The sequence below is a fragment of the Perognathus longimembris genome, chromosome 10, assembly GCF_023159225.1.
Source record: "Perognathus longimembris pacificus isolate PPM17 chromosome 10, ASM2315922v1, whole genome shotgun sequence".
NCBI lineage: Eukaryota > Metazoa > Chordata > Mammalia > Rodentia > Heteromyidae > Perognathus > Perognathus longimembris.
In genome coordinates this window covers 43674664-43700985 of record NC_063170.1, presented here as the reverse complement: position 1 = coordinate 43700985, position 26322 = coordinate 43674664, and positions in this window count along the sequence as shown.

Sequence of the window (26322 nt, the reverse complement as noted above, 5' to 3'; positions counted from 1 at the left end):
TAGTGTTAAATTTTGAGCAAGTTTGGGTGCAGATGGTAGTGATGTCTGCAATTAGTATAAACGAATTCAATGTCACTGAATTGTATTCTTACACATGGCTGAAATGTTGCTCTGCTTTTTATGTTGTGCAGCAGTAAACAATGACAACTATAAAGCAATGATGTCTGGTAATTTTTGTCTTTTATTTTGAAATTAGTAAAACTGTTTACTGATTAAATCTGTGGTCATAGGGTTTCCTTAAAGTTGGTGAGTGTGGTATTGCTTTAAAACATGTCCCAGCTTTCAGTTTGGAGTCAACATTCATGTCTATATTCTCACCTTGTCATATGTTTTGCTTTCATGATCCCCAAATGATAAATCTTGGTGTGAAAAGACAGTGCTCTTAATTATGAAAATAAATAGCTTTGTTTAATTTTGTTCTATTTTTGTTGATGATACGTAGAGTAGTGTATAGTCATAGAAAAGTGGTTAGAAGTTTTATATGAATAAAATTGCATCTTATTGAACAAGAGATATCGCTGTTTACATCCATAAATTTATTCTTTATTCAACAAATTGCCAGTATCCATCTAGTGTCAGTAATTATGGCATATAATAACTAGAGGTAGGGATAGGTAAATTGCTATAGTAGTTGCATAGAAACTGGCGATCACCCAATAGTGTGGATCTACCCAGAATAAACTGAAGAGTCAGTTTATCCAATGTGGTGTCTTGTTCTGCTTATATATATTGAATTCCAGAAAAATGGCAATCTAGGTAGAATCTGTAAAAGTAAAGACATGAGAATATGAACATTGCATGAAAAAGTAGTGGAAAGCTTAATTTTATTATTGTGATTTACCAGAATTGAGTGAGACAACTGCACTAATATCTAAAGAAGTAATTTGCATTTTATGTCTTATGTTTTCAAAACCATGCTGCTGTTTTATCATTATTTTTTTTCACTATTTACCATAGTATACTGTTCTAATTAATAGTGTGGTTCACAAAAAAATATTCTAGGAATTGGACATTTGCCCTGAGATACTTAGAATGTATGTTTTAAATTCATCAGTAAGGTATATTTAGTATTCAATTAATTTGAAGGTTTTAAAATTTCTTTTAATATCTTTAAATAGTTGTGCAAAGAGGTTTCAACTCAACACATCAAACATACAGTGGTTTTTAAATTCAGGAAATTGTGTATTGATTCTTTTAAGTCAAATTTCTTGGGTTCACAATTCAGTACCATGTCTTTGAGTAAGGTATATTAATTCTCTGTCTCTGTTTCTTCAAGTATGAGTGTGGATAGTGCTTACCTCATTGGTTTGCTTTAGAAAATGAAATAAGGCATATGAAATGCTTTATACGGTGTCAGGCAAAAAGTAAACACACACTAAGTGTCAGTGATGATTATCTGTAATGTACTTCCTTTTAGTCAATTAAAACACACAGTAAGGTAATGGGAAGGGATCCACTGCAGGAATTTTCATCACTCTCTATTTGAGAAATGATGATGAAGTGATGAGATGCTCCCTACTCCTCAGCATCCTATTTTCTTTTGAATAGGTTTAATCATTAGGAAATGCTTTTCTGTTGAGCCAACATCTGTGATGTCAAGTTCTGTCTATTGTTTCTGCTCCATGAAGCTCCATATAACATCTGAGCTTTTTCCACATGACAGCCTTTCAGATACAGAATTTGAGGACAGATATATTCATTTTCCATACATTTTCTCATTCTCAAGATTCATCTTCTCATTTGTTGGGATTATGCTATAATTCTCCTTTGATGGCTCGCTCACCAAATATTTTTCCTCAACTCCCATTCTCTCTTAACCCAATACTCAAACAAAATCTTACTTGTCTTGTCATTCACATGGTAGCCAAGGAAGCTATGAGACTCATTCATGCTCAGTGACATATATGGAGAATTTAGCCTGTATGGACAGCATTTAGTTTCTTAGATCCAAATGTTCTTGTTCACTTTCTTTTCTTAAAATTTATTTATTGTCAAAGTGATTTACAGAGGGGTTACAGTTTCATAGTAAGGCAATGAGTACATACCTTATCCAATTTATTACCTCCTCCCTTGTTTGTCCCAACTTCCCTCTTCCCTATTCCCCTACCCACCATGAGTTGTACACTTGGTTTACACTATATAGTTTTCTAAGTATTATTGTTGCATTGGTTCATCTTTTATCCTTTGTCTCTCCATTTTGATGTTCCCCTTCCATTCCCTAGTTCCAATAAATGTATATACAATACTCAGGGTACCAAGATCAGTAACAGTGACATCAGGGTTAAAACCCTGGGGAAGAAAGACAAAAGAAAATGGTATAATTTCACATGGTAGATTGAAAATAATGATGACAGTGATAAACCACTTATGTCCATAACTTAGAGTTCATTTCACTTTCTTTTTTTTCTTATTTATTGTCAAAGTGATGTACACAGAGGTTACAGTTTCATACATTGGGCATTGGATACATTTCTTGTACTGTTTGTTACCTCCTCACTTTCTTTTATTTCATCCTTTCCTGTTTTCATTAAGAACATTGTCACTGGGCTTGCAGTAGCCCTGTTACAACCTTGAGACAACAAGCTAGAAAGTAAAACTGTGAGCAAACTTAGCCTCAGAAGTGAAATAATGAAGAGCTAAGAACTTATTAGCCATCTTCTGTAGCTGAACTAGTGCACGCAACCCATCATCTCTATTATTTCTGGAGGAGAGACAATAACTGTTTGCAATATCAAACCCAGTGATACTCAGGCTTTAGCATGCATCAGAATCATGTATAAGGCTTTTATGAACAGTAATCAATGGGTCTCCACTTTATAGAATTTTAGTGATCTGTGGCCCTGGAAAGGAGCTTGGGAATTTGCATTTCTAATTCTCCAATGAAGCTAATGCAGTTGAGTAGAGAAGGAAAATAAGAGGACACTTTGAGGAGTTGTATTTTCAATAGTTGTTAATAAGATTTCCTCTTGTGTTCCCTCTATGACTTTCCGTCATTAATATAAACAAAATTAAGTACATTTGATTTGAACTGCTCCTCTAAAATACTTGTTCAATATATATGAACAGATTTCTCAAGCATCTCTGCCCACTTTTAGACTATATATTTTCAAGACAATTAGCATTCAGTTATTATTAAAAATTATTAATAGCATATTTTATGGATTTTATTATATGGCGGATATTGTGAGAAAGTTGAGATACAGTGACTCTTGCCAAAGAGTTTAGAATACAGTGAGGAACTGATGTACAAAGTTACAAGAGAAAAAGCTTTTTATTTGTACCAGAGATGATCATTACTAAGCAGTTTTCAAATATTTTAATGTTTTCATGCAGGACTCAAGATAATGTGGAGTAATGGAGAAAAATATCATCATAATTATTTTACAGAAAATGTTCCCTCCAAGTGGTTGTGTAGCAAATCTTTAAAATGACAAGTAAGAACAAATAATTAGAATGGAATCTGACAAATACGAAATTGGATCCAATAAATAGCAAAAAAAGATTTAAGACCCATAACTCCTAATTTAAGGTACAACATATCAGAAAAAAAAATACTTGTAATTACCCCTTCCTTATGTCTTCCCTTTTCAGGAAAATGTGAAGTAAAATTAGTTTTATTATCTTATTAAGAGTTTGTGGCCATAGATTACCTCAGTTGGCTTGAGACATAACTGTTAGAAAATTATCTCTAGGAACTCTTTTTTAAATACAATCTTTTCACTAGTAGGAGATGCTCAGGGTTCCAAGTGCTCTTTTTAAATATGCACAAAAGTGGCAAATTAAGGTAATGCAGAGTGCAGTCCTAGCTAGTCACCCTATCACAGGCCTACCCACCAGAGAGAGAGAGCATTACTCAATAACTTCAGGAAAGCGTGGCCAGCAGTCCTGACCAGTTACTTCCTCCTCTGAGTACCATGGGAAGGCCATGTTCCCCAGTGGTGGTTACCATTTTGGAAAGGTTATGGAATAGGGAGGAAAACTGATCTGGGTAACAATCTTAGAAGAAATTTGATTTCCCTGAAGTTATAAAATATTGAGCTTACTTTAGCTTCAGCTTCCTGACCATCTGTTAGTGGAAGGAAGCCTTTGAGGTTTAGGAAGAAGGTGAGCTACTATGTTATTTCCTTATCTTTGTACTTGTTAATTGCCAAGTATACATTTTCAGCACACCACGTAGAGTTTATCCCTTATTTCAAAGGGTAAAATTAATCCTAACAATTTTATACAACACCTATCAAATAAAGTAAAAGTATAATTCTTGTCCTGGAATTGCTTATAATCTAAAATTGAGAAAATGACCTTTGATTCAAAAGTTTCTGTATATAAATAAATCTATCCTGAGTTCATTATATTTGTAATGAATGTTGTTTGTTTGCACAAATAAGTATTATGCAATCTTGTCCATAATTATCTTTCTCTATTTTCTGACAATTTAGAATTAATGAGATATAGCAATAAGTTCAATAACAACTTCTTAGGATTTTTTTCAAATTAGTACGCTCCAAATAGTATGGATTGAGAAGCATTTCTCGAGAAAGATTTAAATAGAACAATTGCATTTTTGAGGTATGTGCTTTCAGAAAAAATATAAAATTGTAAACTTAATTTCTGTTCAAGGTCACAACTCTGGGACTTGAATTGAAATGGGAAATTGCCTATGTGGTGTAATTTTCATAGTATTGTTATTTTTTTTTCCTGATGATTGAAATACAACCATTAGTGGCTCATTGTTTAGGTGTAAGCATTGTGGATTTTCTATAGGCCTTTAAAAATGCAAATGGCCATGAGAAAGCATTACCATGTTGCAGTTGTGTTCTTTATAAGGTAGCATGTGGTAAACAAATGAATTCCTTTTTTCAGCAGAGCAACACAGTGGTTTTAGGTGTTCAGAATGGAATGCACAAAGAAAGACATTAAAATTTAAGAGAGGAGAAAATTTTCACAAAATTCATATGGAGAAAGAAATTTACACTAAAAACACAATATCCACTTGCTTTACAATTTTGGCCTGGCTTCATCTCCTTCTGGCCTTGTCTTTCTTTTCTTGTTTTATAACATTTAATTATGAACTTTCTCTTTCTTTCTTTTTTTAAAATTAATTAATTAATTAATTAATTAATTAATTTGCCAGTCCTAGGCCTTGGACTCAGGGCCTGAGCACTGTCCCTGGCTTCTTTTTGCTCAAGGATAGCACTCTGCCACTTGAGACACAGTGCCCCTTCTGGCCGTTTTCTATATATGTAGTGCTGGGGAATTGAACCCAGGGCTTCATGTATATGAGGCAAGCACTCTTGCCACTAGGCCATATTCTCAGCCCCTCTTTCTCTTTCTTTCTTTTCTTTTTTCTTTCTCCTTTCCATTCTTCCTTCCTTCCTTTCTTTTTTTTCTTTCTTTACTTCTCTCCTTCCTTCCTTCCTTCCTTCCTTCCTTCCTTCCTTCCTTCCTTCCTTCCTTCCTTCCTTCTTTCCTTCCTTCATTTCCTTTCCTTTTACTTTTTTCTGGTACAGGAGCTTGAACTCCAACCCTGAGCACTCTCTTTGATTTTTTTTTCACACTCAATGTTAGGGTCTACCAGTTGAGCCACTGCTCTACTTCTGGCATTTTGGTGGTTAGTTTGACACAAGAATCTTATGGACATTTTTGCCTCGGCTGTCTTTGATCCATAATCCTCAGATCTCATCCTCCTGAGTGGCTAGGATTACAAGCATGACACCCTAACACCCTACCTGTCCTTATCTTTCTACACACATGTGGATACCAAATGCAGTTGTAAGGCCACAATCTTTTGAGCTTAACTGTGAGAGAGTTCATTACAACAGATGCCTGACATATGGAGGCTTTGTTAGATTCTGGGAATTTGGAATTCTTCAGTGATGCTCCACCTCAAATGTACACATGACAAAGGTTGAGGGTGGAGGGGCAGAAAAACAGGGAAGAAAAAGGTCCACACAAGATTTTGGGAGATTTCAGGGCCAATATTTGAAAATATTTTTAGCCAACATGTCATTGACTGCAGTTTTCTTGGCCAGAGCTAATTATAAGTCCTCTTCCTGGAGCTAGACTGCTGAGAAAAGTAGTTTTGCCATGTCCTTAAGAGATAAAGTAGATGACTTAGTAAACATGAAACACTTTTTCCTGCCACTTAGTAACTTAAAAAATTATTAGTAGGAGTCGTTCGCTTAATGGTGAAACATCTTCAGGATTTCAAGTAGAAGAATTATTGCTCTGGGTCTAGACACGACTTATCAGTTTGAGTCACAGCACTTCAAGTCCTGAATGACATTTCCTTTTGTCATCTTCCAGTCTTAAATTCTAGAGCTAGTAAGTCCATAAACACTGATTATACCCCTATTGTAACAAATATACAAGATCTTCCCTGCTGTTAACATCTATTATCTTTATACACTATGTGAGGTGCTGTTCTGACTTAAAAAAATAGTCAAATAAATAAGTGCATTAGGGAATTTCTGTAGTTTTTAAGACTTTTTTTTTGCCAGTCCTGGGGCTTGAACTCAGGGACTGAGCACTGTCCCTGGCTTATTTTTGCTCAATGCTAGCACTCTACCACTTGAGCAACAGAACCACTTCTAGGTTTTTCTGTTTATGTGGTGCTGAGGTATTGAACCCAGGGCTTCAGGCATCCTAGGCAAGCACTCTACCACTAAGCCACATTCCCAACTCCTTAAGATATTTTTTTTAGCATACATTGGTTGCACGAAGTGAACTTCATTGTGACATTTCCATTCTTGCTTATGTTTGATAAACCTTAGCCCCTTTTTCAAATACCCATACAGCACTCTAATTTCTTTTCCGATATTATCAGGATCAGTAACTCAGCAAAAGTCAATTAAAGCAAAGAAGATATAAAGAAAACATTTTCATGTTTATCTTAATAAATATGGAAATATTCATTAATATCTAAGTTCAGGTCATCAACATCAATGGGAGTTTATCATCACTTATCCTTTGAACTCTTGATGTGTGTCCCACCTATAGCTTACTATATTAGTTAACTCCCTGATAGCTCCTTCTATTCTACAAGTACTTTTCTTCCCCCAGTAGTCTGTTTCATTCCAAGTGAACTACATAATTCTCTCCCTTGCTAGTATATGGCATTAGCTAGCTGTGAAACCTGTTTGTGGACAATGAGACACAACACAGCTCCTTGCAATAATTCTTTGTTCTTTATCAGCAACTCATAGGCAGGGATTGGGGTACAACAATCCCTTTTCTCAATTTGGCAAATGGTTTATAAAGTTGAGGTTCCTTCTACTGATGTACCTATCTTTTATCATAAAGAATATTCATGGGCTGGGGATGTAGCCTAGTGGCAAGAGTGCCTGCCTCAGATACACGAGGCCCTGGGTTCGATTCCCCAGCACCACATATACAGAAAACGGCCAGAAGCGGCACTGTGGCTCAAGTGGCAGAGTGCTAGCCTTGAGCGGGAAGAAGCCAGGGACGGTGCTCGGGCCCTGAGTCCAAGGCCCAGGACTGGCCAAAAAAAAAAAAAAAAAAAAAGAAAAAAAAAGAATATTCATCAATAATCTATCAACTATTGGATTAAAAGGAGGAAATAATAGGGGACGACTTGATTAAGTGGTTGCATTTAATATCCCTGACACTTTTCAACCTCAGGACTTCTACCTAGCAGAAATGAGAATTCCATTATTCTTCATAAGCTATTTAAACAGAGTTTCTGTTACATCCAAATATCTCAATTACACTACTACAACATCTAGCTTGAGTTTTTTAATCTTTCACAAAACTTTAAAAACATTCATTAAGGCATTCTACGTGAGCAATCCTTCAGATTGCTGTGATTTATTTTTCTAGTCTTTCACTGCTGTTTCACTTTGACCGGATTCAAGAATGGGTTTTTTGTTTGTTTTTCATCAACTTATATTTTGAAATTTTGAAAAGCATTATGTTTAATTTTTATAAGCCTGACATATCTTTTTTTTTCACACTACATTTCCTTAGTTTATGCTATGTTTAACGTTTAACGAAAATGCATAAGTTGAATAATAAGTAAAACAAAATTAGTTTAATTGTAGTAAATATATCCTGAACTCATGAGACTTATAAAACCATGGCTTTTAGCATCCTGAAAGCTTTTGAGTGGTAGAATAGAGGAATGAAGGCTATGGATGACTTAATTATCTGTCTAGGACAGTGTTGCATGATGGTTAGTTAGCATCTGAAAACTGTGTTCAGTTCTGTGTCACAGCCAATTTTATCTCCCAGAAATCTTTAAATAGTGGCAATTTAATGGGGATCAACCTAAAAACAGTGTATCAACCAATATCCAAGATGTAAAAAAATATATATATCCTTGAATAAAATCTGTCTAGGAAGCTAAGCTATCTATACCCAGATGAAAGTCATCATCATAGGTACAAGTAGTTGATATACTACTGCTGTTCCACAGATATTACCTTGGATATTTTCAAAACTGTTTTCCTTTTTAAATAATGTATGTGCTTTCAACAGCCAGTATCTATGGTTGATTTGCAAACGCTTGCTTTTGGATAACTTGAGACACTTTGCCCAGCAATGCAGACAGATGGTAAACATCCTCACTGATTTTTTGGTAAAAAGTTTTCAATGCGTATATTAATCAATAATGACTGATGGTATGGAAATAGGCAAGTTCAGCAACCTGCCCAGAGCTCCTCTATTAGACTGACACTGAAGCCACCTCTGTGTGATGTTATTCTGTACTTGCTTGCTTTCATTCTCTTTCTTTTCCTTCCTTTCTCTTTCTCTTTCATTTCCTTACTACTTTCTTGAGCAGAATTTCCTCACCCAGTCATTTGCACAGAATCTCAACTCAAGTGCTTTGGGAAAACCTGTTGCATTATAACAAGAAGGGTACATTGTATGTTAAGAGATATAATGTGTTGAGAGAGTGATAAAGTGATGTTTGACAATACTAATTGCAGCTCTTAAGAAGACTTCAACATAGTAGAAACTGTGCTTCATAGATGGTTATGGGATGAACATAATATGTCAATTAAAGATGATGATAATTGAGGGATTTCCTAGACCAGATTTTAGTCCTCAAGCCACTGGTGACAACAACTAGGAATTTATTAGAAATGCAAATCCTCAGGTCTCATACTAGAACTGCATCATAAGAAACTCTGGGACTGAGGTCCAACAACCAGAGGTTTTTCTTCCCCATGTTTGCTTGCTCCATATTCCACCTTCTCAGTTCATTTTCTTCCTTTTAACTTCCTGCCCATTGATCAGAAAGGATCCAACATCCCTGGAGAGAATAAACACATTCTGCATTTGGCTGTTACATTGATCTTTCTTATTTAGAATGCACTCAAAAACATTTTTATCAACTATAATCCCTCTTCAATATCGAAGATGTATTTGGAAGCTTTAAAAATTTTTACTATATATAATTGCATCAGCCCCTGCTAAGGTTCTAATCATGGGAAAAGGCTTCTTAGATTTTTATTTTTGACATGGAAAAGCATCATTGCTTCTTTTCTGAAGACCTGTCAACTACTTCTTGAAGATTTTTCTTGGTGTTTTAATTCTAGTAAAATCTGGTTTGAGGTACCCTCCATCCAAACGAAATGGAGGAAATATTGTACTAAATATTTATTCTGAAAAACTCTTTAAAAACTTCTGACCCATGCATGAGCATGTCACGTTTCAGTCTTGAGTCATGTGGCCAGAGAGGTTCCTCAGAAGGAGGTTAGGATTTGTTCATATTTCTAATTTGCCAAAACTTTTGGTTTTTATTCTATTCTAAATAAATCCACTTGAGCTAACCAGAAATTAAAAATCTTCTGAAGCTGGTGCTGGTGGCTCACTCCTATAATCTTACCTATCAGGAGGCTGAGATCTGAAAGTCACTGTTTGAAGCCATTCAGGACAGAAAAGTTCATGAGACTCTTATCTCCAATAAAATACTCAGAAAAACCCAGAAGTAGCACTGTAGCTCAAGAGGTAGAGTGCTAGCTCTCAGCACAAAGAGGCTCGGGGACAGCATCCCAGCTCTGAATTCAAACCCCAGGGCTGGCAATAAGCAAGCAAGCAAACAAACAAACATTTTCTGAAGTAGTCCTAGCCTTGTCCCAGTCTCTTTCTCACCTTCAGTTCTTTTACATTTCTTTAAAAGAATGATTGTTTTTTTTCCACATGACTTTCTTTGCCACCAGATCTTTTGTCAAAATTGTTTAATTTACAAATGGCTGTACAGTTGAACACTTCCATTAACCTTGTACAGTGTATCTTGATCAGAGACCTCTTTGATCATTTTCCCCACTTCCACCTACCTCTCTCTACACTGTACCTCAAGTTTTCCACATCACTCCACGATGTACTTTGGGTATTATGACTGCATTCATCCACCATTCCATTTCTTATTCATCCACCTCTCTCCCACATGACCTCAAATTCCATATTGCACTCATTTTGTTAAACTGTTGATTATTAAAAAAAAAACTGACTCAAAGAATTGACTCCGTGAAGTTTGATTCCTGCCTATACTATACTTTAGTCAGCTTGATCTTATGTATACGTATATCTCCCTGTGAGGTGGTATTTTGGGTCTAAAATATTAGAAAAGAAATTACGTACTCTTTATTTTCAGTACTGCCTTATTTAAAGTGGTATGTCTTTGTTGTTGTTGTTTTCTATAGCCATCCATTTCCCTGAAAATGACATTTCTTTTTTCCTGATGCCAGCTGATTTCAAAACCTCTCCAGTGCAACTATGTTAACTGTCTTAACTAATTCTTAAGCTAGATCTTTTCCCAAAACAAAATTAAAATTTTCCTCAATGTGTCCTTAAATGTCTCTGTGCCTCGCTGTTACCAGGAACAAACCCTGTAAGAAATATTTTTCTTACTACATGACATAGAAATAACAAAATCATTTAGCCATTTCTCCCCATCTTTTTTGGCTGTGCTTTGCTGTCTTTTCTTTGTGTCTAATACTAATTTTTTAGTGGTGTAAATATTATTAATATTTTTGGTATCTACTTCCTCCTCAATACCTCATTAAGTATGAGGTAACTTGATAACACATGGTTTCTGACTTCTCAGACAATAATGTTAAAACAAATATGAATGAGAAGCCAGTCTGTTGTTTTGCTTAATCCATACAACTATGTATGTGGATACTGAGAATAGGACATTCAGGCAGCTCCATGGTTTTATTTTCCACACTTTGGGTTTCATAATCCTACCTCATCAATCTCTCATTCTCCTCAAAATTGAGTTCCATATTCTAGTTCAAAGCTCCTAAATACAAGCACCAACACAAACTTTTTCCCAAAACCCATTTCCTCAAGCAGCTTATGTTTTCAAATATAGAAACATCTCTACCTAAACAGTTCCCACGAAACTCTGTGTGTCTTTCCCAAATAAACATTAAAACAAACAAATGCAAACCTCACCCACTGTAAGTTTCCTTCTTGACATATCAGGTCTTAAAGGTATTGCCATTTTCCCCTAGTTATTTAATCACAAAACCTTAGCAAATCTCTTCTGAGGAATTGCCACATACTGTTAGTAACATTGCAACAATGTTTCTTTTTAAACATCTTTATAATTAATTTCCCACAATTGTGATCATTATTTCTATCTTCACAATCATCTACCTGGGGTTCTTTTGTCTCCTAAATTATTATACTACTCTAAAATTTACATTTCTAGGTCATCGTATTAGCCTGTCACATCTATCTGCTGGTACTTTCTGGATGCTTGTAGGTCCTGAGAATCACAATTCAGGCTAGCAATCATAGCCTCATTTGAATAGCCTCTGTCAATCTATATCTATCTATCTATCTATCTATCTATCTATCTATCTATCTATCAATTTATCTATATTTATTTATATATAAATATTATTGTTATTGTAAAGGATATGCAGCGGGGTTATAGTCACGTGAGACAGGTAATGAGTACAATTTTTTTTGATCCATGTCTCTCATTCCCTCACTCTATCCCAGTTTTCCTTTCCCACCCCACCCATAGCATGTACAGTTCATTTTCCACATAGCATCTAGTGCGTATCACTGTGGCATTTGTGCACTTCTTGTTTCACCTTTTCTGTGACCTCTTTACCTTACCAAATACAAACAAACAAGACAAGAGGAAAAGGAAACAAAAACAGTAACAACAGCAACTAAAGAACACTCTTGTTTCCTTTTCTTGGAGTTTAATTTGCAAACTATTATTTTATATGACCACATGCACATAGCTATTGAGCCTTTGTGATATGCTCCTAGGCATATCCTCCTTTGGTTTCACTGTGTGAATGTTTACAGACCTGTATGATTTACCATTTTCATAAATATATATATATATATACATACATATATATTCATTCATTCAGTATGTTTACTTGTAGATTTATAAGGCACCGTCTATTTACCACAAATGTGGGATACCATGCAACCTACATTTCTTTGGATCTGGTTTACTTTGCTTGATACAATTTTTTCTAAGCTATGCATCAGGCAAGGGCCTCATATCTAAAATATACTTGAAGCTAAAAAATTAACCCTCCTCCAAAATAAACCCACAATAACTCAATAAACCAACCAATATATGGGCTAAAACTTAAAGAGAGACTTCTTGTAGGAAGTAAGAATGGCTGATTGACACATGAAGGAATGTTCAGCATCTCTGATCATGGAAAAAATGCAAATCAAAACAACATTGAGATTCCATCTCACCTCAGTTAGAATGACCATTAATCGAGAAAACAATAACAAATGCTGATGGGGATGCGGCCAAAAGGCAATTCTTCTGCTGTTGGTGGGAATGTAAATTTGTTCAGCTCCTCTGGAAAGCTGTCATGGAGGTTCCTTGGAAGTCAAAACATAGAGCTACCCTGTGACCTAGCAATACCTCTCCTGGGCATTTATATAACAGAACACAAAAAATGTCAAACTAAAGCAACCAGCACAACTATGTTCATTGCAGCATTATTTACTATAGCCAAGATATGGAATCAACTCAGAGGCCCATCAGTGGGAAAATGTATCAAGAAAGTGATATATATATATGCTATTGTACCTTTGGTAAGGAAATGGAAAGACTTGGAAAAATTATATTAAGTGAAGTGAGCCAGATCTAAAGAAGCATAGATTGCCCCTGCCAATCTTTCAAGTTTTCTCTTTGACCTTTCTTCACATGTTGTGGGTTCTATGAAAGAAGGTAAATGATGCTCTTTTTAATGACCTGTTTAATGAAATCCTATTATGTTCTAAGGCTTGTCTTGATTAGCTTTCTTTTCATGCATTTCTCCAGGTCTCGCTGCCTTCTGAACTTCACAGTGATGCATGTAGTCTCCTCTTCTGGCATCTCATTGTTGTCACTAGTATCTTGTCTATGTTTTCTTTCCAAGTACAGATAGGACCCAATTTCATTTGCCCCAGAGAAGGCCTTTGTCATGGTGAATTCTTGGATTCTTATTGAATCCACGTGATGGGACAAATGATTACATCCAGGTAGAACATTGGGGGTGGACTTATGTCTAAATGTAATATTCAGACTGCATCAAACCACAGCACAAGTTTGACGTATTGATTACATTTTTTCTTTCTTTTTCTTCTTGCTAGTTGCTCTTTTTATTCTCTCTCTATTAAGAGTGTGTATGAGAGAGAGAAAGAGAGAGAGAGTATTGGAACTTGAATTCAGGACCTGGGGCTGTTCTGTAGCTTTATCCTTTCAAGACTGGCACACTACACTGGAGCCACAACTCTACTTCTGGCTTTTTAGTGGTTAATTGGAGATAAGACTCTCTCTGCCTTTCTTTCTCAGACTCTTTTGGATCTGTGATCATCAGATCTCAACCTTTTGGTAGCTAGTAGTACATGTGAGTGACTACCGCCATTTATTAGCTTTAATAAGCAATTTGAATGCTCAATACTCAATTGAATCAACTGCTACATACATTTAGCAACTTCTTCTGAGGAGGAACCAACTACTACTTAGACAATACCTTACACTTTCTTTCTAAACTTAAGTATTTGATGGGAAGGGGTAGCATTATTTCTAAGATCATATCTCTTAAATTACCAATATCTCTACTCACTCACCAGTGTTGGAATTCATAATGATTTTATAAGGAGTGGTTATTAGCAATTAGAAAAGTCTAGCATATAGAGTATGTTAACCATATTCACCTTCATAAACCACTTGGCTTCCACAGTGACCTGAATCCCCATGAGAAAACAGTGACTGCTTATTCCAGACTTATTTACAAGGGCAGCTGAGATCAGAAAGCAGGTTTGTTTGCTCCTTTGTATTTTGCAAAAATGTGGTTTGTGAATCAGAAACTCTGCCCTGAAAAATCCAGAATCGCAGGCATCCCCCACCACCCCAGAACTCCGGGATCAGAATGGGAACTTCCCCAAGATCCCAAGATTATCCCTGTTAACAATGAAGTTTGAGAAACACACACCTGTAAGTCGTAGGACAAAATGGGCATGAGAAGGACTTTTAGTGTGTGTGTGTGTGTGTGTGTGTGTGTGTGTGTGTGAGAGAGAGAGAGAGAGAGAGAGAAGGAGAACAACCAAAGGGGCTTGTATATTTGTAGAAGTGGGACTCCCCAATCCATTCACAGCCTCTTGTAGTGCTTGTATCTGTTGTCTGTTGTCTGAGGTGCCTGGGGTTAACTGCTCAACATGAGTGGGTGGGAGAGTTGATTGACACTGCACCCAGAGGTGGAGGATAAACGACCCAGGCACAAAGGGAAAGCTTCTCAGAGGCTCCAGAAGCCACCACCAGAGCTCACTTCCCCATCTTCAGGTTGGGGTGCGTTTCTCTTCCTTGTATGTTTCTCTCACACTCTGTCAGACCCCATTCATTCCCTTCAAGCTAGTTCTCTGCCCTGGAACCTGGTGTCTGCGCTCTCCAGCCACCTCCAGGCAGGCCCCCTCCTTCCACGGCGGCTGGCACCTCTCCCCAGCCCAGTCAGTGCACCTGGGGCTGGCAAAGGCTTGGAAGCGTGCGGTGCGCCGCGAGCGCGGCCACCTCCAGCCCGCGCCCAGAATCGACACGTGCGCGCGGAGCAACTGACACCATTCTCCGCGGCCGCCGCTCGGGGCTTGCGGTGATAACGACCGCCGGGGGAAGAAGCCACGGACAGGCAGCCGTGAACTCCCGTGGACAGACAGCCACGGTGGCTGCTGCTCCCGGATGCCAGGGCCAGGGCGCAGGGCGGCTGCCAGCACGAGGATGAAGAGCTCGGCGGGAGGAAGGAGAGAAAAGCTCCCAGGGACATCTAAAGCTCAGCCCAGCCAAGGTAAGTTGAGCTCCGAAAAGAGGTGTCTGCGCTCTGACAGCAGAGTCGGTCCGTGCTGGCACAGGACGGGGGCCAGGGGTGCACCCAGCGGGCCGGATGCGAGGTGCGCGGGATTGGGGCACGCGCGAGGAGCCAGAAGGGGCATCATTGGCGCTATCCAGACCCTGGTCCACTTCGCTTGGTACCCCGATCTCTTTCCATTTCTGACTCCTGCTGAGGAGGAGGAATCAGAGACGTATGAGGTTGGGCTGGCCTGAGGAGAGGGTGCGGAGCTAGAGGGTTCTCTGGGTCACTTGCTACAAACCAAAGGGCAGAATGCCCATCGTGGGCCAAAGTGCTAGCCTGGCTCTGACCAGAGTCTAGGTCTAGGTCACCAGGGATGGACGATTGGGAAGCCGGCTGCTATTCGGTGTGTTTGCCGGCAAGCTTTCTGCTAGGACCCCTGGCAAAGTTGTGAATAGCAAGTCCAGTGGGGCTGCCTTTTGGGTTGTTTTTTTCCTTTCATTTTTGTTCTTCTACTTCGCTTTTGTTTTTAGTAATTCTAAGTTTCTGCAAGATGCACATGATTTGAAAGAGGGTTGGGGAGATTTAGAGTTCTGGGGAAACCCACCCCCGATCCCCAGGAGAGACTGACATGTAGGCTTGGGCTCCGAGAGTCAGGGATGTGAAGACGCCTGAGTCTCAATGCCTTGGGCACAGGGTTCTTGGACCGAGTGGACTAAGTTAGAAGAGGGACCCCGCCTGGCTGGCTGGCAGGCATACCTTTTGACTCCTCACACAATGGAAGAAGTTCTATTGCAAGTGTGAATTGGGGTCTGAGGACACTTCTGAAATGGTGTCTCTTAGTGTGAAATGCTCAATTGCCCATCCCTTCCCTTTGACCATCCAGTCTGGTTTTCATGGTCTGCATTCTGGAAGCTCTGTGTTTGCTCCTGCGTTAGCTGGTTTGCGAGGTCACACAAGTGATACGAGGTTCTTAGGCTGTTGGAGTGTCTGTAATTTTTAGGTAGGTTAGGAAGAATACATTACACTCTGGAGGTATAACTAAGGCCATGGAGCTATTTTTGTTCTAGAACATTCCTGCAGTGAGTGCTATCTGGGGCCGTGATAGAGGAAATTGCTGCTATTCGGCATATCAGGGCTATTTGCTAGTAGGTTGGTGGAACATGCCCTTCAGGAGTGTACTCAGCTCTGGCTTACCTCGCTTTCTTATACCCACCTGAAAGGCGCATCTCCTCCTGGCTTCTCTCGCTCTCCATTGGCCTGTACCAGCTACCTCTGTTGGTCTCACTGGGCTGGACACTAAGCATGAGAGACAGATATGGGTCATTTCAAATTATGTAGATGGATGTAGCACAGCACGCCTGGGGCTTGCTTGCTGCAATTTCTTTACATTTCTTTCCAGATGTTCCTTGGAAATTAACTTGAGCCCTCTATTTGTGGTGCTAAAATATGGACTAGGAGAAGAGTTAAACACCCCCCACGTTAATGTACTGCTTCAGAGGAAAGTCAATACAGTGTTGGAAGTTGTCTAGTAGGAAAAAGACACCAAAGTTTCAAACAACCTAGGAGCTGATGATTTTTAACTCTGTGACAAAAGGCTGAAGCGCCTTTGGAATGGATTAATCATCAATCACCACCACCACCACCATCATTGTCGTCATCATCAATCATATTTGACATTTATTTCTTATCCCCTGCACATCCAACTTTGTAGCTTGGTGTTGAGTGGGCAACAACCCCAAGAAGGAAGCTCTGTGGTTACCATGTCCACTTTGTAGATAAGATAAAGAAATATTAGTGATGCTAAGTTAAGAAAAGTCCCAGGGAGTGTGCTGGACATGATCGTTGTACTCCAGTGTCAGTTCTAGTAAACAAGATGCAACCTCCTTAAGCCTCACTTGATAAAAGCCTTATGAAAAATTAGTAGGGTGCTGGGAAGATCATGGATTCATCCAGGCACAATAGTTTCAAATGTCTAGTGTAGCCCCATGTGCAACTTGAGACTTAAAGCCAAATGACAATTGTGTAGCATTTATATAATTCAGCCAGACAGCTCTAGAGGGCTGAATGCTGAGGTCTGAGTGTTCACCTTGATGGTGACTCTTGAGTCTCTTCATAGCAAATCAATAATTTTATATTATAGAGTGTGATTTGTAACATCAAATGTGTGTTACTGCATCACATGCCTCTTTAGTTACCCAGAGATCTACACGAAGATGCTCGTATTTCAGACAGCTTATAATCAAATCTTGGATCCTAATGGATGTGGAATTTCTATTAAGAGGGTATATGCAGCTTATTTTTAAAATTCCCTTTTTATTTTCAACAGTATTTTCAAAACAATTACTTCCCTGCTGTGATTTTTGTTATTTACCTGGTGCATCGAAAGTTCGATAATGGAAAATATTTGCAACCAGAGAAAACATTGTGTTTCATATACAGAGACAAAATTGGACAATCTACTTCTATGCAGGGTTTATTTTATTTGAAATTTAATTGCAATGTTGTATTTCCCATTGGATTCTGTGTGCTGCTATTTGAATACCTTTCACCTTTTATTTTCTTACAGGTTCTGATCTCATAAATTTACTACTGATGAGTTCTTTCATAAATTATGCTAGTTCTTGTTTAAAGATTGTGAAGTTTTAAAGATTGGAATATAAACAACAGAAATGATCTTAGTGTCATATTTTTTCTCAACTTATAATTGTGCTTGTTTTAATTTAGATTTGATCTGTCTGTACATGAATGGAATTATCAAACTATAATTGGGCAAACCTATCTGGATGCTAATGTTATTAATATTCCAGATGTGAGAAGACTTTGGGGAAAAAGAAAATCTCTCATAAATTAAAGGTATTTGTTGAATTTGTCGTACCTACTTGGCATCCTATTGTTTTAAAATAAAATGGGTTTTTCTGTCCCACTAAACTAAAGGTATTGCTGTGGCTTATCTTGTGTTTTAAGTTAACTTGATTTGTTAGTAATAGCATTGCTTAAAATCTCAATCTTTGCTTCTTCACCATATAGTTGGAGTCTTAAGTTTTAATTGCTATAAACAATACATTTTTGAATATGTAACAAAGATTAAATGGAAATATAAATGTATTTCATGGCTATAACTAACCTAGAGGTTTGTTTATATATTGGTAGTTGATAATGAATTTGTTATAGTAGCTAAACATATTAAATCTTAGTAAAGTACAATCAAATTTCAAAATATTTTCTGACAGCGGAAGACTTGTAACAAATTTTATCACACATTTTTTTTCCACTGTGTTTATAAAAATGTTAAAGTTATATAAATATAGGACTGTTTTTTTTAGATGGTATTTGCTGATTTTAACAACCAGACTTCTGCAAAGTTATTTAAACTCAGTAAACATGTATGTATGTATATATATATGTGTGTGTGTGTGTGTCTTCATATACATATACATATACTTATTTATACATATATCTTTCAGCCACAATAAAGGCTGAAATTTTGTCATATGCAAAAATACCTTTTTAAAGAGTACAAATTAGTAGCTTGCAATATATTATTAAGGCTGGACAGTCATTACTGTCATCTAATTACAGAATATCTTCGTCTGCTGTATAAAGACTCCTGTCTACCACTATTCACTCCCAATCATCTCTTTTGCCCATCTATAGCAACCTCTAACCTACTTTTTTTTCAGTAGCTCTGCATATGCTGGACTCCCTTTCTAGGGAGTCATAAAATATGTGAAAAAGAGGTAAACGTATGCCATGTTGATATGACAGATTAAAGAAACTAAACTGGAAAGGGAGTTACAATTTTTTACTTTTCAAGAGCTTGGAACTCCAGGCAGATAGTACTTTGTTTTTGGACAAGTACCCTAAAGTAAGAATTAGAGGAAAACAAAATCTTTGGATTGAAAAATCAAGCGAGCACTTAAACAGCACTTAGGAAGGCAGAGATCCGCTTGCAGAAAGTACCCCAAATTTGTCAGGGTAATTTATATTGTGGAAGAGTGATAACACACTAGAGATTTAAATTGTTTTAGTACATTATAATGTACTTATTTATATCTTCTAGCAGTATGTTTGATTAAAATTAGTGATAGTGCCCTATTATATATTAAACATTTGTGCCTCCCCTGAATTTGTGGGTTGAAGTCTTAACTTCCATTGGGCTGGTATTTGGAAGTTTAGTCACAGAGAAGTGTTAGATGAGAGCCCCTGTAATGGGATTAGAGCTTTTAGGAGGAATAAAGCAGAGACCTCTGTTTCTCTGACAGTATGTTTATATCAAGAAGGCAGACATCTCCAAACCAAGAAGTAGGTCCTGACCAGTCACTGAACCTACTGGCACCTTCCCCCTTGGTCTTACCAGCCTCTAAAACCACGAGGAATGAATGCTAGTTGTTTAATTCAGCAGCCTAATGTAGTTTGAGACAGCAGCCCAAACTCAGATACTCTTTTTTTTGCTCTTAGTGCCTAAAAAAAAAGAGTCTCATTGAATGGAAGTTCAGGGATTCCAATGCTCATAAATGAGTCTCATTCCTTTACCAAGAAGTTTTACCTTTTGAAGTATGATTTTAATTATATTCAGGCAATTCTGTATCATTTTTTAGTATTTTCCCTGGAATTGGGGTATATTTCAAACACTATCTTACTCCTACTTATTGAGGAACCAGTAGAGAACACTAAAATGCAGTTCTACAATGGAGTAGGGACATTTGGACAATTGAAATTCTTTACCATTTTGCTTAGGGTGTCATCCAAGCATATGTTTAATTTTTCAGCTTATTTGAAACCCCAAGGAATAATTCCCTAAAATATGTCTGTGGAAGCATAGACAGCAACCAGTCGTACATGACATTTCTGAAAAGAGAGCATGGTATACAGGGAAATTCTTTCTTCTGTTTAATGAAGCCACATGGCTCATCTGGGCTACTACTGACATCCACATGTTTCCATTCTCCATTCCACCTGCCTGTGCCCTCGAAGGGAGGAAGTGGTTCTGTGTAAGAAGCTCTACCTGCAGATTTTCCTGAGACTCTCTCATAACATGGGATTGGACATCCTCTATTTTTCATGATCTTCTTATGTATTCTATATATTGCTAAGAGATATTCATTGCAATTTTCATAATGCATTCCAGGTATTTATTAGAGATTTCTTCATTGTTCTTTCCTGATCTATATCACACCTCAAGTGATATTTGAGAAAAAAGTGAAGTATTTCCAGAGTATCTTTATATTTTGGGAGTCCTTAAACAGTGTAATAACATACGAAACTACAGCAGACACTCTGAAAAGTCTAGATTTTTTTTAAAAAGAAGATGTTGCATTAAATACAATTTCTAGGACATGGGCATTAGGCTGGATTTGCTGAAGCCATCTGGATGAGCTGAAGGAAGAAAGGTTGCATGCACTTCACCAGTGCAATGTCGCTTGCAGAGGGAGATTTCACATTATCAAACAAAGTTTACAATTGTACTTGGTGTATAACATTTAAGTGAGCTGGAACACTTGAACACCTCCTTCTAAGTTTCTTCCTTATAAATAAGTCTTGGGAATGTGGCATATCTTTGATTTATCCATTTATTTAGTTTTATGATATTGTAATTTGAATGCAGGTCCTTGAACTTTCTCTCCCATGGAACTATACACCTAGCCTGTTTTTGCACTGTTTTTTATTTTTTTGTGATTGGGTCTCAGTTTCTGCCTGGGCCTGTAGTTGGGCTGCCTCCACCTATTTTATATTTCTTGTCATAGCTGGGATGACTGGCAGGAGTTATCATGCCTACTTGTTGGCTGGGAAGGAATCTTGCCTGTATGCTTGGAATAGACACCTCCAGTCTTAGCCTCTCCTTTGGCTGGGATGTGTGCTGTTCAAGCTTGGCTTTTTTTGTTTTACTGTACATAGTTTACTTTTCAGGTAAATTCTCATGCTTCCTCCCCCACCTCAGGATAACCTCACACAACATTGTTACTTCCATATCCTACATTGCTTGGGTTACGAGTATGCACTATCACATGTGGCAATTATTAAATTAATTGCATGCTTCCTCATTTATAAAATAATTCTAATGATCTCATTGAGGTGATTGAAGACTTTGTAAAGTGATGCAAGTATAGCATGTAGTGAATAATCCATGCACATTATCACTGTTTATTAGTTTCCTGTGGCTACTGAATTAAGTACACATTATGAAACATTTTTGTGTGTGTGGTGCTAGGGCTGGAACAAAGCAAGCACTTTACCATTGAGCTATATCCCTAGCTATGAATGAAATAAACATTATATACTTGTGCCATATATCATCTATTCTCAGTAAAGCATCACAAACCAAGTGGCTTAAAACGTCAGAATCTATCATCTTCTAACGTGAGGGGTTAGGTGTCTAAACAAAGTATCATCAGATTGAAATCAAAGCTTTTACAAGATTGTGCTTCAGGACTCTTTAGAAAAGAATCTGTTTCCTGCTCCTTTAAGGTTCTGTTTGGCGTTCCTTGGCTTGTGGCCACATTTGTCCAATTTCTGCCTTTGTCTCTATTTTGCCTTCTCTGTCCATCAGATCTTCATATTATTTGTGATTGCATTCAGGGTTTCCCTGATAATCCAGGACAGCCTCCACACTTGACAGTCCTTCATGTAATCATACAAATAAGGTAACATGTATAGATTTTAGGGGTTAGGAATTGATGATGTGGTGGCAAGGCATGAAAGTTACCAGGTGTGTGGACATACTATTTTTTTAATCTACCCAAATCATTATCATTATATTTTCTGATTGTGCTAGTTGGAGGAAACTAGCTATATGAAACAGAAAAATACAGGAAGGGCCAGAAACAGTATAGTTGTAAAGTGCCTTATTTGAACTCAAGTTTAAATTTTGACCATGTTTCCTTCAAATTCTTACAGGGCAGTCAGTCATTGCTCTTGGTCCTCTTCCCTCTAGTATAATGCAGTCAGTATATATTTGATATGTGAATCTTACTTCCACTGTACAGTGCTAGTATTTGTGGGGATATCAAAGATATCATGAGAAGCAAAACCTTGTTCTCATGAAGAGTGTAGTGTATAAATGATAATATTACTATGTACAAGGACTCCCTTACTTTTATTGAGCACACTGGCTCTCTATGTATAACCTCAAAATCTTAAGAGTTATTATTAAATTCAATGTAAAGATAAGGAACTGTGCCAAAGGCCTTATAGAGAACTCAGCCAGACCAAGGAATTGAACTCTGCTCTGTGGTTGATTATACTATGTATGTCTTGAAAAAGGAAAAGAAAAAGAAGGGACAAGCATAATTAAATACACATGCATTTCATCAACTATGTTGATACTATGAACTAGAAATAGCAAACCATGAGCTCTTCTGGTTAATTGGGCTTTGGTTTAAGTAGAAATTTAGCCTTTTATTGGACTTCGTGTTTGTTTTATACATTTCATTCACTGATTTTTCTTGGCAGTAGTAAGTGAAATATTCTTAGTTATTTCTACTTTGCTACCTTTTTTCTTTTTAAGATTTTGTATTGTAGCACACATGTAGCATGAGGTTTTTCCATCCTAGTTGTTTTCATCTTTTCTTTTTTCTCTCTCCTTCCTTCTTCCTCCCTCCCTCCCTCCCTACCTCCCTCCATCCCTCCCTTCCTTCCTCCCTCCCTCCCTCCCTCCCTCCCTCCCTCCCTTCCTCCCTTCCTTTCTTCCTTCCTTCCTTCCTTCCTTCCTTCCTTCCTTCCTTCCTTCCTTCCTTCCTTCCTTCCTTCCTTCCTTCCTTCCTTCCTTCCTTCCTTCCTTCCTTCCTTCCTTCCTTCTTTCTTTCTTTCTTTCTTTCTTTCTTTCTTTCTTTCTTTCTTTCTTCTTTCTTTCTTTCTTTCTTTCTTTCTTTCTTTCTTTCTTTCTTTCTTTCTTTCTTTCTTTCTTTCTTTCTTTCTTTCTTTCTTTCTTTCTTCTTTCTTACCATGGGGCTTGAACTCAGTGCCTAGGCGCTGTCCCTGAGCTTGAATATTACTGTCCCAGGCTTGAATATTACTTCCAGTTTTCTTGTGGTTAATTGGAGATAAGAGTTTCATGGACTTTGCAGCCTGGGCTGGCTTGAACCCAATCCTCAGATCTCAGTCTCCTGAGTAGCTAGGATTACAGGTGTGAGCCACCAGTGCCTGGCATCCACTCTAATCGTTTTTAATGGTATGTATACGTCAGTGTTTTTCAAGTTCATTAATAATGTTGTGCCACCATTCCCCTCATTCATCTCCTGAATCCTTCCTTTTATGAAATTGAAACTCAGCAGTACCCATTAAACAATCATTTGCTACTCCTCCCTCCCCTTAGATCTGCAAAACTACTTTTTACTTTCTTTATGACTTTTATTCCTCTAATTACCTCCTTTAAGTGAACTCAGATGGTATTGTGTGTGCATGGATATTACTTATTTTCTTTATAACTGTGTCCTTAGATTTCACCATGTGATATCAGAATTTTTCTCCTTTTTAAGGCTAAATAATATTCCATCACACTTACATGCTACAATTTGTTTATCCAGTCACCTGATCTTGGTCACTTGGGTTTCTTCCCATTTTAGCTTTTGTGACTAAATGCTGCCATGAGCTTTAGTGTATGGACAGACATTTCTTTAGGACTCTGTTTTCAAACTGTTTAATATCTAATGGTTAGTGCAGCCTATGGATTATGTGGTATTTTGAGCTTTAATATTTTGAGGAACTGACATACTGATTTCCATATCACTATTTGCGTGCATACGTGTGTGTGTGTGTGTGTGTGTGTCTGTCTGTCTGTCTGTCTGTCTGTCATGGAACTTTAATTCAGGGCCTAGGTACTGTCCCTGAACTTTCAACTCCTTGGCTCAAGGCTAGTGCTCTACCAGTTGAACCACAACACCACTGCTAGCTTCTTTTGGTGGTTAATAGGAGAGAAGAGTTTCGGGGACTTTCCTGCCCAAGCATAATCTTCAGAATCTCAGCTTCCTGAATAGCTTGGATTACAGGTGCAAGCCTCTGGTGTCTGGCTGTCATTACTGTAATTATGCAATCCTATAAGCACGCTAAGCTGCTATTCCCACATCCTGACCGATATCTTTATTTTTGATAGTAGCTCTCCTAATTTTAAGTGAGATAGTATCTCACTGTATTTTGGATTTGCATTTCTTTGATGATCAGGATGTCAAGTGGCTTTTCATACAGTGTGGCATTTGTACATCTTTAAAGGAAAGTCTATTTACAACTTTGTTCTGGTGGGGCATACATTTGCTACATTTGATAGATTTGATCTGTCAATTTGGCTTGAAGGTTTTTGTTTTGTTTTGTTTTGCCAGTCCTGGGGCTTGAGCTCAGGGTCTGGGCACTGTCCCTGAGTTTCTTTTTCTTTTTCTTTTTTTTTCTGTTTCAAAGTGATGTACAGAGAGGTTACAGTTTCATACATTAGGCATTGGATAGATTTCTTGTACTGTTTGTTACCTCCTCCCTCATTCTCCCTCCCCCTTTCCCTCTCCCCCCATGAGTTGTTCAGCTGGTTTACACCAAACAGTTTTGCAAGTATTGCTTTTGTAGTCCTTTGTCTTTTTATCCTCTGTCTTTCAATTTTGGTAATCCCTTTCACTTTCCTAGTTCTAATACCAGTATATACAGTTTCCAATGTACTCAGATGAGATACAGTGATAGTGTGGGTACAACCACAGGAAGGGGATACAAGAGGATCATTAACAATAGAAGCTACGATTTCACATGGCATGTTGAAAGTAATTACAACAGTGATATAACACTCGTTTCCATAACATGGAGTTCATTTCACTTAGCATTATCTTATGCATTCATAGGGCATAGCTATTAGGCTCTTGTGATTCTCTGCTGCGACTAGCCTAAACCTGTGCTAATTATTCCCTATGAGGGAGACCATAGAGTCCATGTTTCTTTGGGTCTGGCTCACTTCACTTAGTATAATTTTTTCCAAGTCCTTCCATTTCCTTATGAATGGGGCAATGTCATTCTTTATGATAGAGACATAAAATTCAATTGTGTATACGTACCATGTTTTCCTGATCCATTCGTCTACTGAGGGGCATCTGGGTTGGTTCCATATTTGAGCAATGACAAGTTGTGCTGCGATGAACATTGTTGTGCTGGTGGCTTTAGTGTGTTCTTGTTTGTGGTCTTTTGGGTAGATGCCCAAAAGTGGGGCTTCTGGGTCATAGGGGAGCTCTATGTTTAGCCTTCTGAGGAATCTCCATACCACTTTCCAGAGTGGCTGAACCAGTTTACATTCCCACCAACAATAGCGCTCTACCACTTGAGCCGTAGCATTGCTTCTGGCTTTTTCTGTGTATGTGGTACTGAGGAAATTGAACCCAGGGCTTCATACATGCCAGATTCACAGCCCCTGACTTGAAGATATTTTTAGAAAGGCAATTCCTGGGCATTGAGTCTGCAGAGAATTTTCTCCACCAACTGTCCTACTGGGGGGAACTGGATGGCCCACAGAGCTGCATCCTTGTAGATGTACCAAAGATTTCCATAGGAAATCAGCATTACAGAGCAGACAGCAATTTAAATCCTCTAGTCTGGCATAACTACATATTTCAATGTTTCTAAACACAGGGATACTTTGCACCTCTCAGTTGATGTTTCACAGTTTTGCTTCCCTTAAATGATGTCATCGTAACAATATGAGGGTTAGTGAGCTTCACGTCACCTCACTATGACAGATTTCAACTGTTCATATTTTTTGATGGTTTAAAACTTGGAATTTTGATTCTCCAAGGAGTCAAATGGATCTCTTTTGGGGAAGATAGACTGTCTCTGAGATAGCAGTAGTGAGCAAGGCCCAGAGTCATCTCAGGAAGTAATAAGCAGGGCATGGTAAAACCACTTGGGTTTTCCTTGATACAAGTCTCCAGGAGCAGCACTGGCCTGTGAGAAACTGCCATGGTTTACTCTTTCTGCCTCCATCCCTCCACTCCTTACCCAGGCAGATCAGCACTGTACCCCAAGTGGATAAGCTGAAAACATTTGTCAAGCAAATCAATTCTTAAAATTCTGTAGT